General features: G+C 43.0%; 1 protein-coding gene across 10 annotated transcripts in view; it reads right to left on the reverse strand.

Annotated features, from left to right (window-relative positions):
* Positions 1-20,763, reverse strand: part of KIF23 (kinesin family member 23) — a 263,401-nt gene that overhangs the window by 12,373 nt on the left and 230,265 nt on the right. The gene's annotated exons all lie outside the window — the stretch shown is intronic.

Raw genomic sequence — 20,763 nt, forward strand, 5'->3', positions numbered from 1 at the left:
TCTCTTGTTAAGTGTATTCAGTCCACGGGTCATCCATTACTTATGGGATACCAATACCAAAGCCAAAGTACACGGATGATGGGAGGGACAAGGCAGGAACTTAAACGGAAGGAACCACTGCCTGTAGAACCTGTCTCCCAAAAACAGCCTCCGAAGAAGCAAAAGTGTCAAATTTGTAAAATTTTGAAAAAGTGTGAAGTGAAGACCAAGTTGCAGCCTTGCAAATCTGTTCAACAGAGGCCTCATTCTTAAAGGCCCAGGTGGAAGCCACAGCTCTAGTGGAATGAGCTGTAATTCTTTCAGGGGGCTGCTGTCCAGCAGTCTCATAGGCTAAACGTATTATGCTACGAAGCCAAAAGGAGAGAGAGAGGTTGCCGAAGCTTTTTGACCTCTCCTCTGACCAGAGTACACGACAAACAGGGAAGAAGTTTGACGAAAAGTTAGTTAGTTGCCTGTAAATAGAACTTCAGGGCACGGACTACGTCCAGATTATGCAAAAGTCGTTCCTTCTTTGAAGAAGGATTAGGACATAATGATGGAACAACAATCTCCTGATTGATATTCCTGTTAGAAACTACCTTAGGTAAAAACCCAGGTTTAGTACGCAGAACTACCTTGTCTGAATGGAAAATCAGATAAGGAGAATCACAATGTAAGGCCGATAACTCAGACTCTTCGAGCCGAGGAAATAGCCATCAAAAACAGAACTTTCCAAGATAAAAGCTTAATATCAATGGAATGAAGGGGTTCAAACGGAACACCCTGAAGAACTTTAAGAACCAAGTTTAAGCTCCACGGAGGAGCAACAGTCTTAAACACAGGCTTAATCGTAGCCAAAGCCTGACAAAAAGCCTGGACGTCTGGAACTTCTGCCAGACGTTTGTGTAAGAGAATAGACAGAGCAGAAATCTGTCCCTTTAACGAACTAGCAGATAAGCCCCTTTCTAAACCCTCTTGTAGAAAGGACAATATCCTAGGAATCCTAACCCTACTCCATGAGTAACCCTTGGATTCGCACCAATATAAATATTTACGCCATATCTTATGGTAAATTTTTCTGGTAACAGGCTTCCGTGCCTGTATTAAGGCATCAATAACTGACTCCGAGAAGCCACGCTTTGATAGAATCAAGCGTTCAATCTCCATGCAGTCAGCCTCAGAGAAATTAGATTTGGATGTTTGAAAGGACCTTGTATTAGAAGGTCCTGCCTCAGAGGTAGAAACCATGGTGGACAGGACGACATGTCCACTAGGTCTGCATACCAGGTCCTGCGTGGCCACGCAGGCGCTATCAGAATCACAGATGCTCTCTCCTGTTTGATTTTGGCAATCAGTCGAGGCAGCATTGGAAATGGTGGAAACACATAAGCCATGTTGAAGACCCAAGGGGCTGTCAGATCATCTATCAGCGCCGCTCCCGGGTCCCTGGACCTGGATCCGTAACAAGGAAGCTTGGCGTTCTGGCGAGACGCCATGAGATCCAGATCTCGTTTGCCCCAACGATGAATCAGTTGAGCGAAAACCTCCGGATGAAGTTCCCATTCCCCCGGATGAAAAGTCTGGCGACTTAGAAAATCCGCCTCCCAGTTCTCCACGCCTGGGATGTAGATCGCTGACAGGTGGCAAGAGTGAGACTCTGCCCAGCGAATTATCTTTGAGACTTCCAACATCGCTAGGGAACTCCTGGTTCCCCCTTGATGGTTGATGTAAGCCACAGTCGTGATGTTGTCCGACTGAAATCTGATGAACCTCAGTGTTGCTAACTGAGGCCAAGCTAGAAGAGCATTGAATATTGCTCTCAACTCCAGAATATTTATTGGAAGGAGTTTCTCCTCCTGAGTCCATAATCCCTGAGCCTTCAGGGAGTTCCAGACTGCGCCCCAACCTAGAAGGCTGGCATCTGTTGTTACAATCGTCCAATCTGGCCTGCGAAAGGTCATACCCTTGGACAGATGGACCCGAGAAAGCCACCAGAGAAGAGAATCTCTGGTCTCTTGGTCCAGATTTAGCAGAGGGGACAAATCTGAGTACTCCCCATTCCACTGACTTAGCATGCATAATTGCAGTGGTCTGAGATGCACTATGTCCATTGCCGCTACCATTAAGCCGATTACTTCCATGCACTGAGCCACTGACGGGCGTGGAATGGAATGAAGGACACGGCAAGCATTTAGAAGTTTTGATAACCTGGACTCCGTCAGGTAAATTTTCATCTCTACAGAATCTATAAGAGTCCCTAGAAAGGAGACTCTTGTGAGTGGTGATAGAGAACTCTTTTCCACGTTCACTTTCCACCCATGCGACCTCAGAAATGCCAGAACTATCTCTGTATGAGACTTGGCAACTTGAAAGCTTGACGTCTGTATCAGGATGTCGTCTAGATACGGAGCCACCGCTATGCCTCGCGGTCTTCGAACCGCCAGAAGTGAGCCTAGAACCTTTGTAAAGATTCTCGGGGCCGTAGCCAACCCGAAGGGAAGAGCTACAAACTGGTAATGCCTGTCTAGAAAGGCAAATCTTAGGTACCGATAATGATCTTTGTGAATCGGTATATGAAGGTAGGCATCCTTTAAGTCTACTGTGGTCATGTATTGACCCTCTTGGATCATGGGTAGGATGGTTCGAATAGTTTCCATTTTGAATGATGGAACTCTTAGGAATTTGTTTAAGATTTTTAGGTCCAAGATTGGTCTGAAGGTTCCCTCTTTCTTGGGAACCACAAACAGATTTGAGTAAAACCCTTGCCCTTGTTCCGTCCGCGGAACTGGGTGGATCACCCCCATTACTAAGAGGTCTTGCACACAGCGTAGAAATGCCTCTTTCTTTATTTGGTTTGCTGATAACCTTGAAAGATGAAATCTCCCTTGTGGAGGAGAAGCTTTGAAGTCCAGAAGATATCCCTGAGATATGATCTCCAACGCCCAGGGATCCTGGACATCTCTTGCCCAAGCCTGGGCGAAGAGAGATAGTCTGCCCCCCACTAGATCCGCTTCCGGATAGGGGGCCCTCTCTTCATGCTGTCTTAGGGGCAGAAGTAGGCTTTCTGGCCTGCTTGCCCTTGTTCCAGGGCTGGTTAGCTTTCCAGCCCTGTCTGTAACGAGCAACAGGTCCTTCCTGTTTTGGAGCGGAGGAAGTTGATGCTGCTCCTGCCTTGAAGTTACGAAAGGCACGAAAATTAGACTGTTTGGCCTTTGATTTGGCCCTGTCCTGAGGAAGAGTATGACCCTTACCTCCCGTAATGTCAGCAATAATTTCTTTCAAGCCAGGCCCGAATAAGGTCTGCCCTTTGAAAGGAATATTAAGCAATTTAGATTTAGAAGTCACGTCAGCTGACCAGGATTTAAGCCATAGCGCTCTGCGCGCCTGGATGGCGAATCCGGAGTTCTTAGCCGTTTGGTTAAATGTACAACGGCATCAGAAACAAATGCATTAGCTAGCTTAAGAGCTTTAAGCTTGGCCATAATCTCATCCAATGGAGCTGTGCGAATGGCCTCTTCCAGAGACTCAAACCAGAATGCCGCAGCAGCAGTGACAGGCGCAATGCATGCAAGGGGCTGTAAGATAAAACCTTGTTGAACAAACATTTTCTTAAGGTAACCTTCTAATTTTTTATCCATTGGATCCGAAAAAGCACAACTATCCTCCACCGGGATAGTGGTACGTTTAGCTAAAGTAGAAACTGCTCCCTCCACCTTAGGGACCGTCTGCCATAAGTCTCGTGTGGTGGCGTCTATTGGGAACATTTTTCTAAATATCGGAGGAGGGGAAAAGGGCACACCGGGTCTATCCCACTCCTTGCTAATAATTTCTGTAAGCCTTTTAGGTATAGGAAAAACGTCAGTACACACCGGTACCGCAAAGTATCTATCCAACCTACATATTTTCTCTGGAATTGCAACCGTGTTACAATCATTCAGAGCCGCTAATACCTCCCCTAGCAATACACGGAGGTTCTCAAGCTTAAATTTAAAATTAGAAATCTCTGAATCCGGTCTCCCTGGATCAGATCCGTCACCCACAGAATGAAGCTCTCCGTCCTCATGTTCTGCAAATTGTGACGCAGTATCAGACATGGCTCTCACATCATCAGCGCGCTCTGTCCTTAACCCAGAGCTATCGCGCTTGCCTCTTAATTCAGGCAATTTAGATAATACCTCTGTCATAACAGTAGCCATGTCTTGCAAAGTGATTTGAATGGGCCTCTCTGATGTACTTGGCGCCACAATATCACGCGCCTCCTGAGCGGGAGGCGAAGGTACTGACACGTGAGGAGAGTTAGTCGGCATAACTTCCCCCTCGTCTGGTGATAATTTCTTTACAGACATAAATTGACTTTTATTCAAAGTGACATCAATACATTTAGTACACATATTTCTGTGGGGCTCCACATTGGCCTTCAAACATAGTGAACAAACAGATTCATCTGTGTCAGACATGTTTAAACAGACTCGCAATGAGACTAGCAAGCTTGGAAAATCCTTTCAAATAAATTTACAAGCAACATAAAAAACGCTACTGCGCCTTTAAGAAGCACAAAAAAATCGTCACAGTTAAAATAACAATGAACCAAATCAGTTATAGCAACCAAATTTTCACAGTAAATGTATTAAGTTAGCAAAGCATTGCACCCACTAGAAAAAGGATCATTAACCCCTTAATACCCAAAAACGGATAATCAATTTAACAATTAACGTTTTTATCACAGTCAAACACACTGTCACAGGTCTGCTGTGACTGATTACCTCCCTCAAAATGAATTTTGAAGACCTCTGAGCTCTCTAGAGACGTCCTGGATCAAGGAGGAAGAAGCAGGAAGACTGAAACTGAATTTTTACTGCGCAAAAAAGCGCTAAAAACAGAATTTATGCTTACCTGATAAATTACTTTCTCCAACGGTGTGTCCGGTCCACGGCGTCATCCTTACTTGTGGGATATTCTCTTCCCCAACAGGAAATGGCAAAGAGCCCAGCAAAGCTGGTCATATGATCCCTCCTAGGCTCCGCCTACCCCAGTCATTCGACCGACGTACAGGAGGAAATATGCATAGGAGAAACCACATGATACCGTGGTGACTGTAGTTAGAGAAAATAATTCATCAGACCTGATTAAAAAAACCAGGGCGGGCCGTGGACCGGACACACCGTTGGAGAAAGTAATTTATCAGGTAAGCATAAATTCTGTTTTCTCCAACATAGGTGTGTCCGGTCCACGGCGTCATCCTTACTTGTGGGAACCAATACCAAAGCTTTAGGACACGGATGAAGGGAGGGAGCAAATCAGGTCACCTAAATGGAAGGCACCACGGCTTGCAAAACCTTTCTCCCAAAAATAGCCTCTGAAGAAGCAAAAGTATCAAATTTGTAAAATTTGGCAAAAGTGTGCAGTGAAGACCAAGTCGCTGCCTTACAAATCTGGTCAACAGAAGCCTCGTTCTTGAAGGCCCATGTGGAAGCCACAGCCCTAGTGGAGTGAGCTGTGATTCTTTCAGGAGGCTGACGTCCGGCAGTCTCATAAGCCAAACGGATAATGCTTTTAAGCCAAAAGGAAAGAGAGGTAGAAGTTGCTTTTTGACCTCTCCTTTTACCAGAATAGACAACAAACAAAGAAGAAGTTTGTCTGAAATCTTTAGTGGCCTCTAAATAGAATTTTAGAGCACGGACTACGTCCAAATTGTGTAACAAACGTTCCTTCTTTGAAACTGGATTCGGGCACAAAGAAGGTACAACTATCTCCTGGTTAATATTCTTGTTGGAAACAACTTTCGGAAGAAAACCAGGCTTAGTACGCAAAACCACCTTATCTGCATGGAACACCAGATAGGGTGGAGAACACTGCAGCGCAGATAACTCAGAAACTCTTCTAGCAGAAGAAATTGCAACCAAAAACAAAACTTTCCAAGATAATAACTTAATATCTACGGAATGTAAGGGTTCAAACGGAACCCCTTGAAGAACTGAAAGAACTAGATTAAGACTCCAGGGAGGAGTCAAAGGTCTGTAAACAGGCTTGATTCTAACCAGAGCTTGAACAAACGCTTGAACGTCTGGCACAGCTGCCAGCCTTTTGTGAAGTAAAACAGATAACGCAGAAATCTGTCCCTTCAGAGAACTTGCAGATAATCCCTTCTCCAAACCCTCTTGTAGAAAGGATAAAATCCTAGGAATTTTTATCTTGTTCCACGGGAATCCTTTAGATTCACACCAACAGATATATTTTTTCCATATCTTATGGTAAATTTTTCTAGTCACAGGCTTTCTAGCCTGAATCAGAGTATCAATTACAGAATCTGAAAACCCACGCTTTGATAAAATCAAGCGTTCAATCTCCAAGCAGTCAGTTGGAGAGAAACCAGATTCGGATGTTCGAATGGACCTTGAACAAGAAGGTCCTGTCTCAAAGGTAGCTTCCATGGTGGAGCCGATGACATATTCACCAGGTCTGCATACCAAGTCCTGCGTGGCCACGCAGGAGCTATCAAGATCACCGAAGCCCTCTCCTGGTTGATCCTGGCTACCAGCCTGGGAATGAGAGGAAACGGTGGGAAAACATAAGCTAGGTTGAAGGTCCAAGGTGCTACTAGTACATCCACTAGAGTCGCCTTGGGATCCCTGGATCTGGACCCGTAACAAGGAACCTTGAATTTCTGACGAGACGCCATCAGATCCATGTCTGGAATGCCCCATAATTGAGTTATTTGGGCAAAGATTTCAGAAAATCCATTTCCCAATTTTCCACTCCTGGGATGTGGATTGCAGACAAGTAGCAGGAGTGATCCTCCGCCCATTGAATTATCCTGGTCACTTCCTCCATCGCCAGGGAACTCCTTGTTCCCCCCTGATGGTTGATATATGCAACTGTCGTCATGTTGTCTGATTGAAACCTTATGAATTTGGCCTTTGCTAGATGAGGCCAAGCTTTGAGAGCATTGAATATCGCTCTCAGTTCCAGAATGTTTATCGGGAGAAGAGATTCTTCCCGAGACCATAGACCCTGAGCTTTCAGGGGTTCCCAGACCGCGCCCCAGCCCATCAGATTGTCGGCCGGTCGTGACAATGACCCACTCTGGTCTGCGGAAGCTCATTCCCTGTGACAGGTTGTCCAGGATTAGCCACCAACGGAGTGAATCTCTGGTCCTTTGATCTACTTGAATCGTCGGAGACAAGTCTGTATAATCCCCATTCCACTGTCTGAGCATGCACAGTTGTAATGGTCTTAGATGAATTCGTGCAAAAGGAACTATGTCCATTGCTGCAACCATCAATCCTATTACTTCCATGCACTGCGCTATGGAAGGACGAAGAACAGAATGAAGAACTTGACAAGAGCTTAGAAGTTTTGATTTTCTGACCTCTGTCAGAAAAATTCTCATTTCTAAGGAGTCTATTATTGTTCCCAAGAAGGGAACTCTTGTTGACGGGGAAAGAGAACTTTTTTCTATGTTTACTTTCCATCCGTGAGATCTGAGAAAGGCTAGGACGATGTCCGTATGAGCCTTTGCTTTTGACAGAGACGACGCTTGAATCAGGATGTCGTCCAAGTACGGTACTACTGCAATGCCCCTTGGTCTTAGAACCGCTAGAAGGGACCCTAGTACCTTTGTGAAAATTCTCGGAGCAGTGGCTAATCCGAATGGAAGTGCCACAAACTGGTAATGCTTGTCCAGAAAAGCGAACCTTAGGAACTGATGATGTTCCTTGTGGATAGGAATATGGAGGTACGCATCCTTTAAATCCACTGTGGACATAAATTGATCTTCCTGGATGGTAGGAAGGATCGTTCGAATGGTTTCCATTTTGAACGATGGAACCCTGAGAAATTTGTTTAGGATCTTGAGATCTAGAATTGTTCTGAATGTTCCCTCTTTTTTGGGAACTATGAACAGGTTGGAGTAAAACCCCATCCTTTGTTCTCTTATTGGAACTGGATGAATTACTCCCATCCTTAACAGGTCTTCTACACAATGTAAGAATGCCTGTCTTTTTATTTGGTTTGAAGATAATTGAGACCTGTGGAACCTTCCCCTTGGGGGTAGTTCCTTGAATTCCAGGAGATAACCTTGAGAAACTATTTCTAGTGCCCAAGGATCCTGAACATCTCTTGCCCAGGCCTGAGCAAAGAGAGAAAGTCTGCCCCCCACCAGATCCGGTCCCGGATCGGGGGCCATCCCTTCATGCTGATTTGGTAGCAGTGGCAGGCTTCTTGGCCTGCTTACCCTTGTTCCAGCCTTGCATCGGTCTCCAGGCTGGTTTGGGTTGAGAAGTATTACCCTCTTGCTTAGAGGATGTAGAAGTAGAGGCTGGTCCGTTTCTGCGAAAGGGACGAAAATTAGGCTTATTTCTAGCCTTAAAAGACCTATCCTGAGGGCGTGGCCCTTTCCTCCGGTGATGTCTGAAATAATCTCTTTCAAATCAGGACCAAACAGTGTTTTGCCCTTGAAAGGGATGTTAAGCAATTTTGTCTTGGAAGACACATCCGCTGACCAAGACTTTAGCCAGAGCGCTCTGCACGCCACGATAGCAAACCCTGAATTTTTCGCCGCTAATCTCGCTAATTGCAAAGCGGCATCTAGAATAAAAGAGTTAGCCAATTTAAGTGCATGAACTCTGTCCATAACCTCCTCATACGAAGATTCTTTATTGAGCGACTTTTCTAGTTCTTCGAACCAGAAACACGCTGCCGTAGTGACAGGAACAATGCATGAAATTGGTTGAAGAAGGTAACCTTGCTGAACAAACATTTTTTTAAGCAAACCCTCTAATTTTTTTATCCATAGGATCTTTAAAAGCACAACTATCTTCTATGGGAATAGTAGTGCGTTTGTTTAGAGTAGAGACCGCCCCCTCGACCTTAGGGACTGTCTGCCATAAGTCCTTTCTGGGGTCGACTATAGGAAATAATTTCTTAAATATAGGGGATGGCACAAAAGGTATGCCGGGCCTTTCCCATTCCTTGTTTACTATGTCCGCCACCCGCTTGGGTATAGGAAAAACATCGGGGGGCACCGGAACCTCTAGGAACTTGTCCATCTTACATAATTTCTCTGGAATGACCAAATTGTCACAATCATCCAGAGTAGATAATACCTCCTTAAGCAGTGCGCGGAGATGTTCTAATTTAAATTTAAATGTTACAACATCAGGTTCAGCTTGTTGAGAAATTTTTCCTGAATCTGAAATTTCTCCCTCAGACAAAACCTCCCTCCTGGCCCCTTCAGATTGGTGTGAGGGTATGTCAGAAGCGTTATCATCAGCGTCCTCTTGCTCTTCAGTGTTTAAAACAGAGCAATCGCGCTTTCTTTGATAAGTAGGCATTTTAGATAAAATATTTGCAATAGAATTATCCATAACAGCCGTTAATTGTTGCATAGTAATAAGTATTGGCGCACTAGATGTACTAGGGGCCTCTTGTGTGGGCAAAACTGGTGTAGACACAGAAGGGGGTGATGCAGTACCATGCTTACTCCCCTCATCTGAAGAATCATCTTGGGCACTATTATCTGTGGCATCATTGTCCCTACTTTGTTTGGACACCATGTCACAATTATCACATATATTTAAATGGGGAGACACATTGGCTTTCATACATATAGAACATCGTTTATCTGATGGTTCAGACATGTTAAACAGGCTTAAACTTGTCAACAAAGCACAAAAAACGTTTTAAAATAAAACCGTTACTGTCACTTTAAATTTTAAACAGAACACACTTTATTACTGAATATGCGAAAAAGTATGAAGCAATTGTTCAAAATTCACCACAGTGTCTTAAAGCCTTAAAAGTATTGCACACCAAATTTGAAAGCTTTAACCCTTAAAATAACGGAACCGGAGCCGTTTTTACATATAACCCCTATACAGTCCCAGGAATCTGCTTTGCTGAGACCCAACCAAGCCCAGAGGGGAATACGATACCAAATGACGCCTTCTATAAGCTTTTTCAGTGGATCTTAGCTCCTCACACATGCATCTGCATGCCTTGCCTTCCAAAAAACAGAATTTATGTTTACCTGATAAATTACTTTCTCCAACGGTGTGTCCGGTCCACGGCGTCATCCTTACTTGTGGGATATTCTCTTCCCCAACAGGAAATGGCAAAGAGCCCAGCAAAGCTGGTCACATGATCCCTCCTAGGCTCCGCCTACCCCAGTCATTCGACCGACGTTAAGGAGGAATATTTGCATAGGAGAAACCATATGGTACCGTGGTGACTGTAGTTAAAGAAAATAAATTATCAGACCTGATTAAAAAAAAACCAGGGCGGGCCGTGGACCGGACACACCGTTGGAGAAAGTAATTTATCAGGTAAACATAAATTCTGTTTTCTCCAACATAGGTGTGTCCGGTCCACGGCGTCATCCTTACTTGTGGGAACCAATACCAAAGCTTTAGGACACGGATGAAGGGAGGGAGCAAATCAGGTCACCTAAATGGAAGGCACCACGGCTTGCAAAACCTTTCTCCCAAAAATAGCCTCAGAAGAAGCAAAAGTATCAAACTTGTAAAATTTGGTAAAAGTGTGCAGTGAAGACCAAGTCGCTGCCCTACATATCTGATCAACAGAAGCCTCGTTCTTGAAGGCCCATGTGGAAGCCACAGCCCTAGTGGAATGAGCTGTGATTCTTTCGGGAGGCTGCCGTCCGGCAGTCTCGTAAGCCAATCTGATGATGCTTTTAATCCAAAAAGAGAGAGAGGTAGAAGTTGCTTTTTGACCTCTCCTTTTACCGGAATAAACAACAAACAAGGAAGATGTTTGTCTAAAATCCTTTGTAGCATCTAAATAGAATTTTAGAGCGCGAACAACATCCAAATTGTGCAACAAACGTTCCTTCTTTGAAACTGGTTTCGGACACAGAGAAGGTACGATAATCTCCTGGTTAATGTTTTTGTTAGAAACAACTTTTGGAAGAAAACCAGGTTTAGTACGTAAAACCACCTTATCTGCATGGAACACCAGATAAGGAGGAGAACACTGCAGAGCAGATAATTCTGAAACTCTTCTAGCAGAAGAAATTGCAACTAAAAACAAAACTTTCCAAGATAATAACTTAATATCAACGGAATGCAAGGGTTCAAACGGAACCCCCTGAAGAACTGAAAGAACTAAATTGAGACTCCAAGGAGGAGTCAAAGGTTTGTAAACAGGCTTAATTCTAACCAGAGCCTGAACAAAGGCTTGAACATCTGGCACAGCGGCCAGCTTTTTGTGAAGTAACACAGACAAGGCAGAAATCTGTCCCTTCAGGGAACTTGCAGATAATCCTTTTTCCAATCCTTCTTGAAGGAAGGATAGAATCCTAGGAATCTTAACCTTGTCCCAAGGGAATCCTTTAGATTCACACCAACAGATATATTTTTTCCAAATTTTGTGGTAAATCTTTCTAGTTACAGGCTTTCTGGCCTGAACAAGAGTATCGATAACAGAATCTGAGAATCCTCGCTTCGATAAGATCAAGCGTTCAATCTCCAAGCAGTCAGCTGGAGTGAAACCAGATTCGGATGTTCGAACGGACCCTGAACAAGAAGGTCTCGTCTCAAAGGTAGCTTCCAAGGAGGAGCCGATGACATATTCACCAGATCTGCGTACCAAGTCCTGCGTGGCCACGCAGGAGCTATCAAGATCACCGACGCCCTCTCCTGATTGATCCTGGCTACCAGCCTGGGGATGAGAGGAAACGGCGGGAACACATAAGCTAGTTTGAAGGTCCAAGGTGCTACTAGTGCATCCACTAGAGCCGCCTTGGGATCCCTGGATCTGGACCCGTAGCAAGGAACTTTGAAGTTCTGACGAGAGGCCATCAGATCCATGTCTGGAATGCCCCACAGCTGAGTGACTTGGGCAAAGATTTCCGGATGGAGTTCCCACTCCCCCGGATGCAATGTCTGACGACTCAGAAAATCCGCTTCCCAATTTTCCACTCCTGGGATGTGGATAGCAGACAGGTGGCAGGAGTGAGACTCCGCCCATAGAATGATTTTGGTCACTTCTTCCATCGCCAGGGAACTCCTTGTTCCCCCCTGATGGTTGATGTACGCAACAGTTGTCATGTTGTCTGATTGAAACCGTATGAACTTGGCCCTCGCTAGCTGAGGCCAAGCCTTGAGAGCATTGAATATCGCTCTCAGTTCCAGAATATTTATCGGTAGAAGAGATTCTTCCCGAGACCAAAGACCCTGAGCTTTCAGGGATCCCCAGACCGCGCCCCAGCCCATCAGACTGGCGTCGGTCGTGACAATGACCCACTCTGGTCTGCGGAATGTCATCCCTCGTGACAGGTTGTCCAGGGACAGCCACCAACGGAGTGAGTCTCTGGTCCTCTGATTTACTTGTATCTTCGGAGACAAGTCTGTATAGTCCCCATTCCACTGACTGAGCATGCACAGTTGTAATGGTCTTAGATGAATGCGTGCAAAAGGAACTATGTCCATTGCCGCTACCATCAACCCGATCACTTCCATGCACTGAGCTATGGAAGGAAGAGGAACGGAATGAAGTATCCGACAAGAGTCTAGAAGTTTTGTTTTTCTGGCCTCTGTCAGAAAAATCCTCATTTCTAAGGAGTCTATTATTGTTCCCAAGAAGGGAACCCATGTTGACGGAGATAGAGAACTCTTTTCCACGTTCACTTTCCATCCGTGAGATCTGAGAAAGGCCAGGACAATGTCCGTGTGAGCCTTTGCTTGAGGAAGGGACGACGCTTGAATCAGAATGTCGTCCAAGTAAGGTACTACAGCAATGCCCCTTGGTCTTAGCACAGCTAGAAGGGACCCTAGTACCTTTGTGAAAATCCTTGGAGCAGTGGCTAATCCGCAAAAGGAAGCGCCACGAACTGGTAATGTTTGTCCAGGAATGCGAACCTCAGGAACCGATGATGTTCCTTGTGGATAGGAATATGTAGATACGCATCCTTTAAATCCACCGTGGTCATGAATTGACCTTCCTGGATGGAAGGAAGAATAGTTCGAATGGTTTCCATCTTGAACGATGGAACCTTGAGAAACTTGTTTAAGATCTTGAGATCTAAGATTGGTCTGAACGTTCCCTCTTTTTTGGGAACTATAAACAGATTGGAGTAGAACCCCATCCCTTGTTCTCTTAATGGAACGGGATGAATCACTCCCATTTTTAACAGGTCTTCTACACAATGTAAGAATGCCTGTCTTTTTATGTGGTCTGAAGACAACTGAGACCTGTGGAACCTCCCCCTTGGGGGAAGTCCCTTGAATTCCAGAAGATAACCTTGGGAGACTATTTCTAGCGCCCAAGGATCCAGAACATCTCTTGCCCAAGCCTGAGCGAAGAGAGAGAGTCTGCCCCCCACCAGATCCGGTCCCGGATCGGGGGCCAACATTTCATGCTGTCTTGGTAGCAGTGGCAGGTTTCTTGGCCTGCTTTCCCTTGTTCCAGCCTTGCATTGGTCTCCAAGCTGGCTTGGCTTGAGAAGTATTACCCTCTTGCTTAGAGGACATAGCACTTTGGGCTGGTCCGTTTCTACGAAAGGGACGAAAATTAGGTTTATTTTTTGCCTTGAAAGGCCGATCCTGAGGAAGGGCGTGGCCCTTACCCCCAGTGATATCCGAGATAATCTCTTTCAAGTCAGGGCCAAACAGCGTTTTCCCCTTGAAAGGAATGTTAAGTAGCTTGTTCTTGGAAGACGCATCAGCCGACCAAGATTTCAACCAAAGCGCTCTGCGCGCCACAATAGCAAACCCAGAATTCTTAGCCGCTAACCTAGCCAATTGCAAAGTGGCGTCTAGGGTGAAAGAATTAGCCAATTTGAGAGCATTGATTCTGTCCATAATCTCCTCATAAGGAGGAGAATCACTGTCGACCGCCTTTATCAGCTCATCGAACCAGAAACATGCGGCTGTAGCGACAGGGACAATGCATGAAATTGGTTGTAGAAGGTAACCCTGCTGAACAAACATCTTTTTAAGCAAACCTTCTAATTTTTTATCCATAGGATCTTTGAAAACACAACTATCCTCTATGGGTATAGTGGTGCGTTTGTTTAAAGTGGAAACCGCTCCCTCGACCTTGGGGACTGTCTGCCATAAGTCCTTTCTGGGGTCGACCATAGGAAACAATTTTTTAAATATGGGGGGAGGGACGAAAGGAATACCGGGCCTTTCCCATTCTTTATTAACAATGTCCGCCACCCGCTTGGGTATAGGAAAAGCTTCTGGGAGCCCCGGCACCTCTAGGAACTTGTCCATTTTACATAGTTTCTCTGGGATGACCAACTTGTCACAATCATCCAGAGTGGATAATACCTCCTTAAGCAGAATGCGGAGATGTTCCAACTTAAATTTAAATGCAATCACATCAGGTTCAGCTTGTTGAGAAATGTTCCCTGAATCAGTAATTTCTCCCTCAGACAAAACCTCCCTGGCCCCATCAGACTGAGTTAGGGGCCCTTCAGAAATATTAATATCAGCGTCGTCATGCTCTTCAGTATCTAAAACAGAGCAGTCGCGCTTACGCTGATAAGTGTTCATTTTGGCTAAAATGTTTTTGACAGAATTATCCATTACAGCCGTTAATTGTTGCATAGTAAGGAGTATTGGCGCGCTAGATGTACTAGGGGCCTCCTGAGTGGGCAAGACTCGTGTAGACGAAGGAGGGAATGATGCAGTACCATGCTTACTCCCCTCACTTGAGGAATCATCTTGGGCATCATTGTCATTGTCACATAAATCACATTTATTTAAATGAATAGGAATTCTGGCTTCCCCACATTCAGAACACAGTCTATCTGGTAGTTCAGACATGTTAAACAGGCATAAACTTGATAACAAGTACAAAAAACGTTTTAAAATAAAACCGTTACTGTCACTTTAAATTTTAAACTGAACACACTTTATTACTGCAAATGCGAAAAAACATGAAGGAATTGTTCAAATTTCACCACAGTGTCTTAAAGCCTTAAAAGTATTGCACACCAAATTTGGAAGCTTTAACCCTTAAAATAACGGAACCGGAGCCGTTTTGAACTTTAACCCCTTTACAGTCCCTGGTATCTGCTTTGCTGAGACCCAACCAAGCCCCAAGGGGAATACGATACCAAATGACGCCTTCAGAAAGTCTTTTCTAAGTATCAGAGCTCCTCTCACATGCGACTGCATGCCATGCCTCTCAAAAACAAGTGCGCAACACCGGCGCGAAAATGAGGCTCTGCCTATGCTTTGGGAAAGCCCCTAAAGAATAAGGTGTCTAAAACAGTGCCTGCCGATATTATTATATCAAAATACCCAGATAAAATTATTCCTCAAGGCTAAATATGTGTTAATAATCAATCGATTTAGCCCAAAAAAAGTCTACAGTCTTAATAAGCCCTTTTTGAAGCCCTTATTTACAATCGTAATAAACATGGCTTACCGGATCCCAGAGGGAAAATGACAGCTTCCAGCATTACATCGTCTTGTTAGAATGTGTCATACCTCAAGCAGCAAGAGACTGCTCACTGTTCCCCCAACTGAAGTTAATTGCTCTCAACAGTCCTGTGTGGAACAGCCATGGATTTTAGTGACGGTTGCTAAAATCATTTTCCTCATACAAACAGAAATCTTCATCTCTTTTCTGTTTCTGAGTAAATAGTACATACCAGCACTATTTCAAAATAACAAACTCTTGATTGAATAATAAAAACTACAGTTAAACACTAAAAAACTCTAAGCCATCTCCGTGGAGATGTTGCCTGTACAACGGCAAAGAGAATGACTGGGGTAGGCGGAGCCTAGGAGGGATCATGTGACCAGCTTTGCTGGGCTCTTTGCCATTTCCTGTTGGGGAAGAGAATATCCCACAAGTAAGGATGACGCCGTGGACCGGACACACCTATGTTGGAGAAACAACTGCGCATTAGTGGCGCGAAAATGAGGCTCTGCCTATGACTAGAGAAGGCCCCCATCTGAAAAAGGTGTCCATACAGTGCCTGCCGTTTTTTAACAACAATCCCCAAGATTATAATAACTATAAAGCGCTATAATCTGTCAAATATGCTTAGCAAGTAATCGTTTTAGCCCAGAAAAATGTCTACCAGTTTTTTAAGCCCTTATAAAGCCTTTATTCTTATACTTAATCTAAGAAAATGGCTTACCGGTCCCCATAGGGAAAATGACAGCCTTCCAGCATTACCAAGTCGTGTTAGAAATGTGGCCATCATACCTCAGGCAGAAAAGTCTGCCAACTGCTTCCCCCAACTGAAGTTACTTCATCTCAACAGTCCTGTGTGGAAACAGCAATCGATTTTAGTAACGTTTGCTAAAATCATCTTCCTCTCACAAACAGAAATCTTCTTCTCTTTTCTGTTTCAGAGTAAATAGTACATACCAGCACTATTTTAAAATAACAAACACTTGATTGAAGAATAAAAACTACATTTAAACACCAAAAAACTCTTAGCCATCTCCGTGGAGATGTTGCCTGTGCAACGGCAAAGAGAATGACTGGGGTAGGCGGAGCCTAGGAGGGATCATATGACCAGCTTTGCTGGGCTCTTTGCCATTTCCTATTGGGGAAGAGAATATCCCACAAGTAAGGATGACGCCGTGGACCGGACACACCTATGTTGGAGAAATAGGCCCCTCTCACTCACATTACAACAGTGGGAAACCTCAGTTAACCGTTTCTATGTAGAAATAAACGACAGCCATGTGGAAAATCATGCCCCAAAAGATTTATCACCAAAGTACCTCACAAAAAAACGAATAACATGCCAGTAAACGTTTTAAACATGCACTTTAAAAGTTAGGTAGTGTTATAAATAAGCCTGCTACCAGTCGCTTCTACTGCAGTTAAGGCTCATACATTACTTCAGTATTAACAGTATTTTCTTAGTCAAATTCCATTCCTTAGAAAATTACTTATTGTACATACATTCATCAGCCTGATACCAGTCGCTACTGCATTTAAGGCTGTACTTACATTACATCAGTATCAGCAGTATTTTCTTAGTCAATTCCATTCCTTAGAAAATAATTTACTGCACATACCTTGTTTGCAGGATTCCCCACACGCTATTCCCTTTCTGAAAGTTACCCCACTCCTCAGAATGTGCGAGAACAGCCAGTGGATCTTAGTTACTTCTGCTAAGATCATAGAAAACGCAGGCAGATTCTTCTTCCAAATACTGCCTGAGAACAAACAGCACACTCCGGTGCCATTTAAAATAACAAACTTTTGATTGAAGAAATAAACTAAGTATAAAAAACACCACAGACCTCTCACAACGACCTATCTAGTTGAGTTGCAAGAGAATGACTGGATATGACATGTGAGGGGAGGAGCTATATAGCAGCTCTGCTTGGGTGATCCTCTTGCAACTTCCTGTTGGGAAGGGAATATATCCCATAAGTAATGGATGACCCGTGGACTGAAAACACTTAACAAAAGAAAAACATTCTGTGTCACTCTCTATGGCGTACTTGGTAAATAGCAGCACGGAAGTAATCATTTCCTAAATATTTCAAACCAACATTTTATTGGCATCAGTTTACCTTCTCAATGCACCAAATGAAAAATGTTATATCTATATTTTTCAATAACAATGGATCATTGAAAATTAGAAGATACATGTATTTTTACAAACATGCAATTTCTACAGAGTAAGTTAAAAAAGATCTAACCATACAATTAGATATATTTTAAACTACACAAAATTCAGATTTCCCAGAGGGGTTGCTTAACCTATTTTGACAATTTAAAAACAAATACTTCTACCAAAAGTCATCCTACATAGAATTTCACAAAATCTCACCTATTTTTACATTCAAACAGTTCTCCCATTTATTTTATTAATTTAGAGAAACACAGATCTATGAGCTGTAACATCACCACAAAAAAAAAAGTTGTTTACTTCCAGGTTATTTTTCTTACTATGGAGATACCTTAATAGCTATTAGGACACGAAACCCCTTATTTGAATAATGAAACCTCACCTTTTTTTCAAATCTGGGGTCATTCTTATGGTAATAAAGGACTTTTAAAGTGTTGTAACCCCACACAATAGACCCAAATCTCAGATATTTGTCATTGCCATGACAATCAGCTTGCAGTGAGCAGACACAGGACCAATCAATTAAGAGAGCATGACTGTTTCTGTATTTTGGGGAGGGGGCAACATAGGGGATACCCCACTCACACTGATGTTGTTCCATGTGCTTATGGTTCTAACAGGAGTGATCAGCAGATAACCACTCCTGGAACGAGGACAGCAGATAGACAGCAATTGTGAGCGTCCGCCCACTGAACAATCCACGCCACCATCATAGCTAAGGAACTCCAGGTTCCTCCCAGGTGGTCAAAATAAACCACTGAGGTGAAACTGTCCAACTAGAACTTGAAAAACCAGGCTAAAGACACCTGAGGCCCCACCAGAGCATTGTAGATCGCACACAACTGTACAAATATATACCAAGAGATAACCTGCACTAAAATTAAACTGCTACACACACTCCAATGGGTTAATAAAAGATCTCTCAAATCCTTAACAATAAACAGTTTAAAAAAAATAGAAAGCCAAGGAGCACTAACAAAAGCTAAAGTGTAACTGTAATGGATAAATCTATTTTAGTTAATAATGCATAATTAATACATAAATATTTGATATATTTAATAAATAATTTGAAATATAAAATTCGGGCAAACGCAGAAAATTAACCACAGATGCCAAAAGCCTAATTCAAAATTATCATGTATCGCTCAACGTCTATATCAAATAAAATACCAAGATATACTGATAAATAAATCAAAACATAAAAGTATGTTACACTAATATGATGATCAGGTTAAATAATAAAAATTAAATTTAATACAATAAAAACTATATATAAGGTCGACCTTATAACAAACACTTCATACAGAACAATTCATAAAATACAATAAAATAAACAAACATATATTAATAAAGCAGTGCCTGTGGAATTAATTCAGCAGACACAAATAAAGTCAATGATCAAAGTCAGTGGTCTAAGTTGTTACATCCAACAAAAACGTGTAGATCATAGGTTTCTCCCTCAAAAAGGGTGTTCTTGGTTGTTTCCTATGTATCGATACTTTGTAATTTATGTATTATCCTCCTATGGAAAAGGAGAACTCCTCTTAGGGCAGTATCACAAAGCGTAAGTTGAAACAAACAATCTGCACTCACAGTATAAAACTGCAGTAGTTTGTTATAAGGTCGACCTTATATATAGTTTTTATTGTATTAAATTTAATTTTTATTATTTAACCTGATCATCATATTAGTGTAACATACTTTTATGTTTTGATTTATTCATCAGTATATCTTGGTATTTTATTTGATATAGACGTTGAGCGATATATGATAATTTTGAACTAGGCTTTTGGCATCTGTGGTTAATTTTCTGCGTTTGCCCGAATTTTATATTTCAAATTATTTATTAAATATATCAAATATTTATGTATTAATTATGCATTATTAACTAAAATAGATTTATCCATTACAGTTACACTTTAGCTTTTGTTAACGCTCCTTGGCTTTCTATTTTGTTTAGATCACTCACAACTCCAAGATGGTTATGGGGTGGAGCAGACTCCTCCCAAATCCATAGTCCCCAGCCCAACAGGCTGGAATCCGTGGTCAATATTACCCAGGAAGGTCTCCGGAAGCATGTGCTTTGAGACAGATGCTCCTGAGAAAACCACCACGAAAGAGTATCTAGAGTTATCCACCAAGACATCCACATGATCCCCGTTCCACTATCTGAGCATCGAAAACAGCAGTACTCTCAGATGGAATCAAACAAAGGGATGATGTCCAACAAAGCGACCATTAGACCAATCACCTCCAAACATTGAGCCACTGAAGTCCTAACAGTAGACTGCAGAAAGAGGCAAGATAAAAGAATCTCTTGATATTCTGACCTCTATAAGAAATATTTGCAGAGATAGGGAAACTATTATGGTCCCTGAGAAAACTACCCCTGTAGCTGGGACAAGGTAACTCATTTTCAGATTCACTTTTCATCCATGGGAACGAATACAAGACAATAATGGCGCCTGAACCATTATCCAGGAGGGGCGCCACAGTATTCCCCTGAAACCTGATCACTGCCAAGATAGCCCCCAGAAACTTAGAATTTTTGTGGGGGGTCGTGGCAAGGCCGAAGAAAAGAGCCACAAACTGAAAGTTTGATAGAAAGGCAAATCTCAGGGACTTGAAGATACGCGTCCTCCAGGTCTATAGTCATCATGAACTGACCCTCTTAGACCAAAGGAAGAATGGAAGCAAAGATTTCTATTTTGCAGGACAGTACCCTGAGAAAACTTGTGGACACTCTTTAGGGTTTAGAATAAGATGAAAAGTTCCCTCTTTCGGGAACCACAAACAGGAATGAATAGAATCCTAGACCCTGTTCCCTTACAGGAACTGGAACCAATACTCCCAGCGAGGAAAGCTCCCAAAAGCCACTCAAAAATGCCTGTTATCTGGACCGCAGATAAAATGAGGTGGTACCTGTCTTAGCTAGGGTTCCATTGATCCTTAGAAGAGCAGCTATACTCTAAAGAGCTCGTAGTTCTCTTAGCTAGAGTAGAAAAGGCCCCTTCTACTTTAGACACTGTGCGCCATGATATTTAATGGAGACAGCAACAGGAACCATATTTTTAAAGACAGGGGAAAAGTAATCCCAGACTTCTCCCTTTCCTGTGAAAAATCTCCCTGCACAGTCTGGAACAGGGGGAAAAAAAAAAAAAATTCCACAGTGGAATCCTAGTATCTATTAAGTTTACTAGATTTCTTAG

Source organism: Bombina bombina, chromosome 6, assembly GCF_027579735.1.
Source record: "Bombina bombina isolate aBomBom1 chromosome 6, aBomBom1.pri, whole genome shotgun sequence".
Classification (NCBI taxonomy): domain Eukaryota; kingdom Metazoa; phylum Chordata; class Amphibia; order Anura; family Bombinatoridae; genus Bombina; species Bombina bombina.